Here is a 10,349-nt window from a genome sequence, read left to right on the forward strand (position 1 = left end):
GCAGCACAACACTCTAAAAGGCCCATTTGGTTCAGCGGGTATTTGAGAGACGTAAATTGAAAGTGTACAAGTGAGTGGGAGAAGAAGAAAAACGTCCACACTCACAACGTCGACTTCTAACCTAAACTTCCCTTTAGCTAATTTGATAAGTATAGATATTTTTGCACGTGTAATGGCTAAGTATGTGAAATTGCCTATACAGAAATAGTGGAAACAATAACAATATATCAATAACTCAACGTTGCTCAAACGTTAATACCACACAACACACAAAATAAACACGTAAAGCTTACTTTAATAAATTAGTCCTCATCCACGAATCCATATTGGTCCATATATAAGGCGCACCGGATTTTAAAGCTCACTGTCGGCTTTTGAGAAAATTGTAGGTTTTTAGGTGCGCCTTATAGTGCCGAAAATGCGGTAATATGAATATTTGATGCCTATAGTCGTCAATGGGAGTGAATGTGTTAAAAACTTTTATGATGGAAAGCGCTTGACCCTGGAAAGCATCAGTAAAAGATCTGTGCTCAGTACACGTGCGATAATGTTGACAGAAGACCTTCTGGAGGATCTCCTATCTTCTGTTTGCATTGTTCTCACTCTTTGTGTCAGAGTGTCCCAGCCACCGGCTGGGATCATCACGTCGTGATAGCGTCTAATAAAGCTGCACATGCCCGCACGAGCATTCATCTTGAACCTGCCACACTTGTGGGCGACAACATTCCTTTTGTCTGTGTGATGAGGCGGTGCGGGGCACAATATGACCCGACAATGACTACGGCGAGGCGCTCAATCGCTCCATCAAGGACAAGAGGAAATACGGCGTAAAGATCACTGCCGATTTTAATTGTGTTATGGTGGTAACCCAAACAGAAACAAAATATAAAATGTTAGCAACTACAATTCTAAAGAAATACACATGGGGCACCACAATTGTTTTCCTACTTCATAACATAACGTAACGTAACGTAACGTAACGTAACGTAACATAACGTAACATAACGTAACATAACGTAACATAACGTAACATAACGTAACATAACGTAACATAACGTAACATAACGTAACATAACGTAACATAACGTAACATAACGTAACATAACGTAACATAACGTAACATAACATAATATATTTTAGCCATTTTTATGTTCATTGGTTTAGCTTCTTGACCCTACAAAATCTACCTTAGCAACAAGTGGCAACAGTAATTCATGATGTGACAATATAGCGCATTTATTCCTCGTCTTCAAAACGGTACAGGCCTACATAAATCCCAAATCCCGGATGATTTCAGAAGACCAAAGGCAATCACGCAAAAAAAAACGCCCCTTCACAATGACATTTCTCCCTATAAACCCAACAAATCTGTTTCGAAATCCTTCCAAACACTGGCCTCCCAGACTTATAGGCACTGTTGCCATGGAAGCCAGAACAATATCGTCTACCCCCCACACTCCCACCAGTCCCCACCCCAATTGAATTACAGGCCTAATGAACAGCACATTTCATTACAACCTCCAAACCAGATCAAATCTGGTCAGCCCTGAAAGAACCGCAAGCCTTAAAGGTTCTCAGGTTGGCAAAGGTATTGGGACACCAGTAGTTCTTTTTTGGATCAGCTTTTAAAACTTCCCACCCATGGCGTATACATAAAGCCACACAACATTGCCAAAATGATCTCCCACACATTCTGCATCTCAAACTATGCATGCATGTGTAAACACAAATGCTACACATGAGGCCAGTGGGTGGGTGAATTACAAGCAGCTGGAGTGGGTGGTTATTATGAAATTTCAATATTTCAGACCGTTTGGATTGCCACTGGAGGATGCTCAATAACCACAATGACATAGAACTTAGCAGGCTACTTGCCACCAACTCAAAGGGGAGGACTTCCTGCATACCAAAACTGTAATTATCATCTTCTGTTGTCTTAGACCTTGTGTTATTTGGCACACAACAGCCCTGCTGCTTAGGGAGTCACATCCTACCCAAGGTTCTGGACTGGTTCTCGTTTAATATGCCTCCGCCAGTCATCAGAGAATTGCCAATCGATACAGTCATCAGGCCTCTTATCTCTTCAAGGTCATATAGATTCAGAGCTAAACATATTTCAGATGCCTACCTTATCCATTTTTTAAAATCTCCATAAGCTTGATTAGCATAACTAAAAATACCAAGCGTTTGAATACATGAAGCGAGGCAGCCATTTTTACATCATTTTATTTAAAGGATTCAGGAATGTAATATTTTAATGCATATTAATATTGTCTTTAAAAAATAATTGCCAAATCATGTCAGAGTACACCTGACAGCTGTCTTTCTTGACACTGCTTTCCAATAAGTATTCTCCCTCAAGCAGCAGGGGGCGCTAGTAAGCCAGAAACTATGAAAGGAAGTTGCTTGTTTCCACAGAGAGCACAAGTTGAGGTTATCATCCTCAGATGTCCTCTGTCCTTCTCGCCATCTTTTCTCTGAACACACACACACGCACACACACACATGCACACACACACATATTTGTGTGCGGGACGTAAAAAAATGTGGACGTCAACACACACACAAACAAAAGATGAGTCAACTTGAACGTATACTGAAATTCTAACCGCATGAGCGTCTGTTGCTGTAACCCGAGTATTATTTTTGCTGATAGCCCACGAGTCCATTTCAGAGTGCAGTCTAAAGTGGGCCACCATTTGCTAGGATGAAAAACTCCCTCTCCCACAAGTGCGTCCCCTAAATGAACAGGCAATGCGTGTGTCCACTACTCATAATGCATTCCAAATTGTTGTTCAAAGAGTATCAAATGGAAACACATCTTTTTTTTCCCCCCATCTGCATTTCATTGCTTTTTGAATTATAATACCTTGAGGCTACATTAAGCGCTATACAAGTGAAATGCATTTACCATTCTATTTACCATTCTTTTTCATCTTGCCAAGATATCTCCTTGAGAAGTTCAGTGATTATATATCATGTACTTTCAAGTGCACTTTAAAAAATTCTTACATAAAGTGATCATTGTTATTGTCCCGCAAGGGCAATATTCAAGTGAGTTACAAAGAGCCTGAATTTATTCCTAATTGTTCTGTAGTGAGCTGTCACTGGATGAGATAAAACATACGGTCATGTTTTTTAAAGATCTAAAAAGATATAAAACAATCGGGTTGCTTTACGACACACCGGAACGGATTAATGGCATTTTAGTTCATTTCAGTGGAGAAAGATAATTTGAGATCATAAAGCAACATAATTAAGCCATTTTTTTAATTAAATAAACGTTTTTGCGGGATGCGAAGTATTCTCGCTGTCGATTGCATAGAAAAAAATTGCGAATCACCGTGAAATGATAAGTCCTACAATAATTTATTCCACATATTTTCATATAAAACACCTCTGACTTCATTTACATTTTAACGAGGTAATCCATATCTTTGTGTGTGCACTGTTGCATACTTGTATACAAACATCACTGTTGAATGCAATCTGGGCATGGGCTGCGGCGGGATCTCAAGCATCCCCATGCCAACACGTGCACATTTGCACCTACACAAACACACAAGCAGACATCTGAAACGAGCAGCCAGGTAGTTTTCGCCTTTCTTGTCATGACTGTTAGAGAAAAGCGGCGGTATGCTAATGAGCTGCACGCCATTAAAAAGAGGCTAATGGCTGATCTTTAAAGCCAAGCCTGGGTTGTCTCGGCAGGCATCTGCGCTCTGCCTCGATTGCTATCTCAGCTTCAACTTCACTTAACTTCACATTAAATTGTCTTCGCTCGTGTCGTCGTTCAGCTGGCCAGGAAGGAGAAGACAGCTCGCATATTAACCGAGGAAAAGGGATGTGTTCTTCCTTTACTGCTTCATATTAGCTTTTATAGGATAGTTTGTGATTGGCTCCCATATATTTGACATTCTAAGAGCAACACAAAAGCAACAGGCACATAAAACCTAAATATGCATCAAGACAAACTTCTTTACCGAGAATGTGAAAATGAGCGAGTAATGAGACTTCTCATTTTTGAAAAATAAAAAAAAAGGACTTCATGCATAACTTACCCTTTGAAAACGATGAGAATATTTACTTTGGGAAATTCTCCAGCAATCCAGAGCTGTAATTCAACTGCAAAGAAAACAAAAGGAATTGTGAGTCATGTTTCTTATCCCCGAGAACAGGGATGCAGGCAGGATGATGGCACATAATCCTTCCATAGACGCCATTGTTTCACTCACACATTTAGCTATGCTTCCATTATGACTCGGTGTTAGTGTGAGCTTTTTGTTGGGGGTCGCAAAACTGCACACATTTAACATGGATGTTTGCACAGAGATTTTCAACGGAAATATCGGGATTTTATAGGTTGATCTCTTTTGAGCCTATTTTGAATTGATCATTAATGACACTGTGCGTAAAAATAAAAATATAGAAAAATAATAAAAATAATGTCTGAGTCAGTATAAATTAAAATGAACTATTGTCATTAGATTTTAATATGTCTGAGTCAGTATAAATTAAAATGAACTATTGTCATTCTTATTTGATTTTTTTTTTAACATCACTTTGGAACTCAAGATTATCTCGACAACTGTTTTATCCTCTCCTTTAAAACAGCTCTTCTTTTTTGAGAACATTTCGTTTTTTTTAAATTCAGTGGTAAGGGCAGCAAAAAAAATATATAATTAAAATAAATCAAGTGTCCATCCACGGGGACTAACAAATGGTTACCCCCTCATTTTGTCATCTAACGACTCAAGTCCAGGCCACTGTGCGACTTCATGCTGTTAAAACACATCGAGATTTGACTCTGAAGTGCTTTCATGAGGCGTACAGTGATACATTGAAACACCCACACATAATATGACTTTGCATGAAAATGCAGGGAGGCCAAGAGAGAGAGAGGGGGAAAAGAAAAAAAAGATGGGAATAAAGATGCACAAGAAAAACACCCAGGACAGATGTATGGAACAACACAGCCGGAAGGGGGCTGTATTTATATCTGTCGAGCAGTCAAACATGCTTTCCATGCAATTATCACGCATGTCCTGCAGCGACACACTGGCCAAGCTAGCACTTGCTATGTAATACGCTGACAGTACAACGAGTCCATTCCGCAATGTATCCCACTCATTTTCTTTCGGAAAAGCGAAACATTTGCTGGAAGTTGTTTTGATGCAAACTGTACGAAACATTGGGTAGAATAATTTCACCTGTCAGTCTTTCCATTAGTGTGACATTTTCTAACACCTCTGCCTTTGCTGTGTGTCTCATATTAAAGCTATAACATCTACTCCCTGCTCTCATTAGATGATTTGTCCTGATACACTTTCCTGAACTCGCCTGACATACCTGTCAGCCAAATGAAGACAGACGCATCTAGGGAAAGCCTCAATAATTGCTTTTCTTGCCTTGTGAGTGAACACGTATTTTTTTTATTTTTTTTTATTTGAATAAACCATTTCAAGCCGTTGCATTGTGTCAGTAGAGTGGTGCATTTTTCTTTGATAATCAGGTGCCTAGGAATCCCGGTTTGTCCTCATAATGGGCATTTTAACGGTTTACAATGTTCACATAATTCAGAATAATCGGAAAATAGGCGCCACGCATGCTAATTAAGTCACAAAATAGACGGAAAAGCTACTGTGTTACTCCAGTAATGACCTGAATTAGTGACAAACTGAAGAGAGACAAACAAAATATTATATAGATATATATTTATATAATTATCTCAAATTATTTTATTATATTATTGTTCTTATCATATATATATATTTATTTATATTATACATTATATGTATAATATATTATATAAAATATAATATAAATTAAAATATCTAATATATATATAATTATCTAAAATTATATCAATAAAACAGATCATTATCTAAAATTTTATGAAGATTGGAGTGCTTTTCAAGCAAGTGAGTAAGCTGTGAGTAAGCTCCACCACGTCTTCCAACATTAGCAAGGATTGCAAAGGGGAACGCAAGTTATAGTGGCTTCACGTCTGGCTCGACTTTAATAATGCAGCGATTGCCATATGTAAATGATTCGAGTGAAGCCGGTCGTCACGACGGGGAGAGCAATTTGAAAGATGAAGCCGCTACAGGCGTTTTAAGATGAACAACAAATTTGGTGCAAGAACAATATGCAGGGGTGCTAAAATATTCAGCATAGCCCGCAAACACTCTTCTCCTTGGGCTACTGTGCTATAAAAAATGCATCAACTGGTGACAATGGCATATGCAAACTTCCCATGTAATGTATTTGCATGAAACACTATTATTTGCTAATTTATAAATAGACAAGTGGAACAAGAGCGGGAACACGCATATTTAAAAGGCACATGGGAAGGATTTGAAAAATCCAAACGATTTTCTTTTGTACTGGACTTTATAATGAAGCACAATTGCGAGTTGTGATTTGACGCAAATCCTCACCGTCAGCACTCTCAGCTCTATTTCAACGTGGTTGAAGCCACCGGAAATGAGTTCCGAGCGTACGTTCCACTAGTTCTTTAAAAATGCATAGGATTAAGGAGGAATTGTGTTGCGCTGCATCAATCAAGCTCGATCGAGTGAGTAAAAGGACAGAAGGGACAAGAAAATTGGAGCTAGACGCCTTTCACAGATGGTACAGAAGTAAAAGCACTCACAGGGGTGTGGATATTACGAATATATATTTTTTAAAAGTGTATGCAGCACAGCTTCCTTTTAGACTCCATGCGAGACTGTCAATGTGTTGCATTTAACAAAATCGGTCATAATTGCCAGAGAAACAAGTCTGCAATGTTCACACCCACAACAGCGCAAACCTCCTTTTTTTTAAATGAAGATGTCTGAAAAATTAAAAGCACCCTTGCATAGTTACACCAGTCTCAGTGCTGAGATGCACCAATCTAACAAGCATACCCTTTCAATTTGATTTTCATTCACACATTTTTAAACAGCTATCCGCCACTTCTGCGGCTACAGAATGTAATTACAACATTGTGAAATATAGTTACACTGAAAATGTCACAATGTAGTAGATAAAATCCAATAGAACACTGAATAATGAATCATGCATTTTGGACAATGAAATAATGTAAATGCTTGAGTCATTGGAAAGATTGCAATCGAGTTCACTGGGAGCAGTCGTGCGGTTGCATTTCCACCTTCGGTATTAAAAATATCATTTATATTAATAACACATCTCAATGCAGATCATGTTATATAATCGAAAAAAAAAATCAATTAATTTGGTTATATTATAACGTCAACTTGTTTCAGTGTGTTCTTGGGCAATAAACAATGAATATTTATACTCTAATTAGATTAAAAAAGCAATTTCCAATATGTAGCAAGAACAGCAACTCCTGCCAAGGGCAAACGAAGATTTTTCAAGTTATCAAATGAATTATATAAACAACCCACAACAGACTTTTCAACTTCATTTGTGTTCTTGTACACACCTTCAAACAGTCAATAAATACAGAAGACATGGGGGAAGAGGAAAGATGACGCCCCAAGTAACCAATTTCAATTTCCTTCCAACTGTGAGTTAATGTTATGCTGATAGCATGAATTGAATTGCACGCTGTTTGACAAGATAATGCCAAGGTGAATTGAGTTGAGTCTAAATTGAAAAACAATAATGCGTTTGCTTAATTTCTGATCTCGCCGTCTCCTTTGTGTCATCGTTTGAGCTGCAAACTTCATTAACATACATGTCCGAGTTGAAGCAGAGTTTTGCTGTTTTGCCTACTACTAATTTTATTATTTATTTGCATTCTTCCTGAGTATGAAATAAAACAGCATTAAATAATTTGTGAATAGCCCATGGTAGATACACAATAGTTGAGAGCTTATCAAGACACAGAGGTTGATGTGATGAAAACCAGAGATGAGCTTTTAGGGTTGATGATAATGTGACTTCCCTTTCACAACACGAAGAAAGCCTCACCGACAAAAACAACTCTCACATTTATAGGCTTCGGGCTTTCGCATTGAGTTGCCAGCCAAATAATTCAATAGTATCATTTTATAGCTGTTTCCATTTTTTTTTTTTACTTTGCAGCACATTTTTATGTTTTGTTCTGTGCATCGGTATTTTGCCATCATTCCATTTCTCACACCAACCCAAACCCATCGAAGGAAATTCTGTCAGTGACTTCAACAGCATCAATTTGCCTTCCTGTAGTTACCTGGTGCAAATAAATTTGTTTTATAAACCTCTTTTTACCTGCGTCCGCATTTTGGAATCCATTTCGCTTTAAATACTTTTCTTTTGGATAGCATCTCTTTGCTCTCATCTGTTTGACGTATGGCAGGAAGGCTCCAATACCTTGTGGACGAGCAAGTCTGTAACCCAGAGCAAATGTCCTGGATCCATCTCTTCATTATGGACCCACAGCTGGTTATTCCACAGAGACCATCCTAACAGGCCTGGATAAACGTATCTTTCAAAGATGTCTCATTTATTCCCTCTATGGAAAAAATAACAGGTGGTGCCACTAGGTAGGGGCAATTACCTTGATGAATTACCCGTACAAAATTAAATTAGACAACTGACTATTCTCAATTATTTTTTTTTATTTTTTTATATTTGTTTGAATTTTCTTCAATTATTTACAAATTAAACTATCAATAAAGGGAAACATAATCACTTGCGGTAAAGCGTAAATTATTTACGGGATATCTTTATTTGCGTTTAGGCTCAGTGTAATAGTTGTACAAGTGCCGCATATACTCAAACACTGATTACTTAGCTCTCACTTGCCTTCCCACACATTTCAAATCAGTTGGCTTCTGTGCAATTTGTGTCTAAAAGCTTGCTCGCATACTTCCTTTCAAACATCTACTTACACTAAAAGTCCAGATTTGTTTATGTCGTCGGTGTAATTATACAGCATGTGACAAATTCTGCACTGCTAATTGGAGTCGTGCTTTTGTGCTCCCCGCGTGTGTCTGTGTGTGTATTAAAGTATATTTAAATACTAAAAGGAATAAATGATTGACTAGTTATTGCTAAAAAAAACAGTTCACCATCTGCGGGAAAGAAAATGTGTGGTTCTGAACTGGACCTGAATTACCGTATTTCCCGCACTATAAGGCGCACCTAAAAACTTTCAATTTTCTCAAAAGCCTACAGTGTGCCTTATAATCCGGTGCACCTTATATATGGACCAATATGGATTCGTGGATGAGGACTAATTTATTAAAGTAAGCTTTACGTATTGATTTTGTGTGTTGTGTGCTATTAACGTTTGAGCAACGTTGAGTTATTGATATATTGTTACGGTTTTCACTATTTCGAGTGTTACTATATTGCGATTGCATTAACGTTTGAGCAACGTTGAGTTATTTATTCTATGCGCTTTATAATCCGGTGCGCCTTATAGTGCGGAAAATACGGTGGTTCTGGGATTGTACTTTTCATTGTGTTGACAGCTGTGCAGCCCAGCACAGTGTGTCAGTAGAACAAGCGAAATAAATGAACAAGCATGGAAAGAACAACCTTCCTCATGCCACTTAGCGTTGACGTTGTCACGCCGTATGGCACACGATGTTAGGCCTTGATGTGCTACGCTAACATAACCGCTAAGCCTTGATGCACTACGCTAACATAACTACTCCACTTATGTCAATCTTGAGCTAGTAAAGCCATTTATGTTACAAGAAATCAAATCTATTACCTCTTCCAAGGCAATTTAAACGGTATATTGACTATAGCTATTTCATTTGTTTTTATTTACTGTGCTTACATGAAAAATTAACGTTGCTAACTTCCTTTTTATGTAAATTTAACTGAGTTACTACTCTGCACTGGGCTTTCTTAAGTCCCCCACACACAGTATAGGAAACATGTTTAATTTATTAATAGACCCAACGGCCTAATTTGGTCATAACTTGCAATCTGGAACGCAATAGAAAAATATCGTGACAGGTTTAGCGAATGCCATGAGCATCTTTAGATTCACAAGCAAGTAAGGAGATTTCGCATATGTTATCAAGGGAAAGACAGTAAAGCCCAACGGGGACCATCAGAGGCGACGAGGTTCAGTCCAGGCTTTCATTTAGATCCAAGCAGAAAAATCAAATATTGGGTTTCCCTCTCACACTATCATACAATGAGATGAACTCCCTCACCACCCCTCCTGCCGCGTTTAGATTAACTTCATATTTCCACTTCTACAGTTGAAGCAAGCCACTCTTATCCCACCCGGCATGTTGTTAACTCCATCAGCTGATAAATGTGACTCGCAGCTTCCAGTCTTCCTAATTCTACCATGCTTCAAAAGCGGCGTGGCGTGAATAAATTAGAATTGGTATCGCAAAGCAGCACAGAGGAAGAGAAAGCGAAGAGTG

Source organism: Syngnathus typhle, linkage group LG10 (assembly GCF_033458585.1).
Source record: "Syngnathus typhle isolate RoL2023-S1 ecotype Sweden linkage group LG10, RoL_Styp_1.0, whole genome shotgun sequence".
Lineage (NCBI taxonomy): Eukaryota > Metazoa > Chordata > Actinopteri > Syngnathiformes > Syngnathidae > Syngnathus > Syngnathus typhle.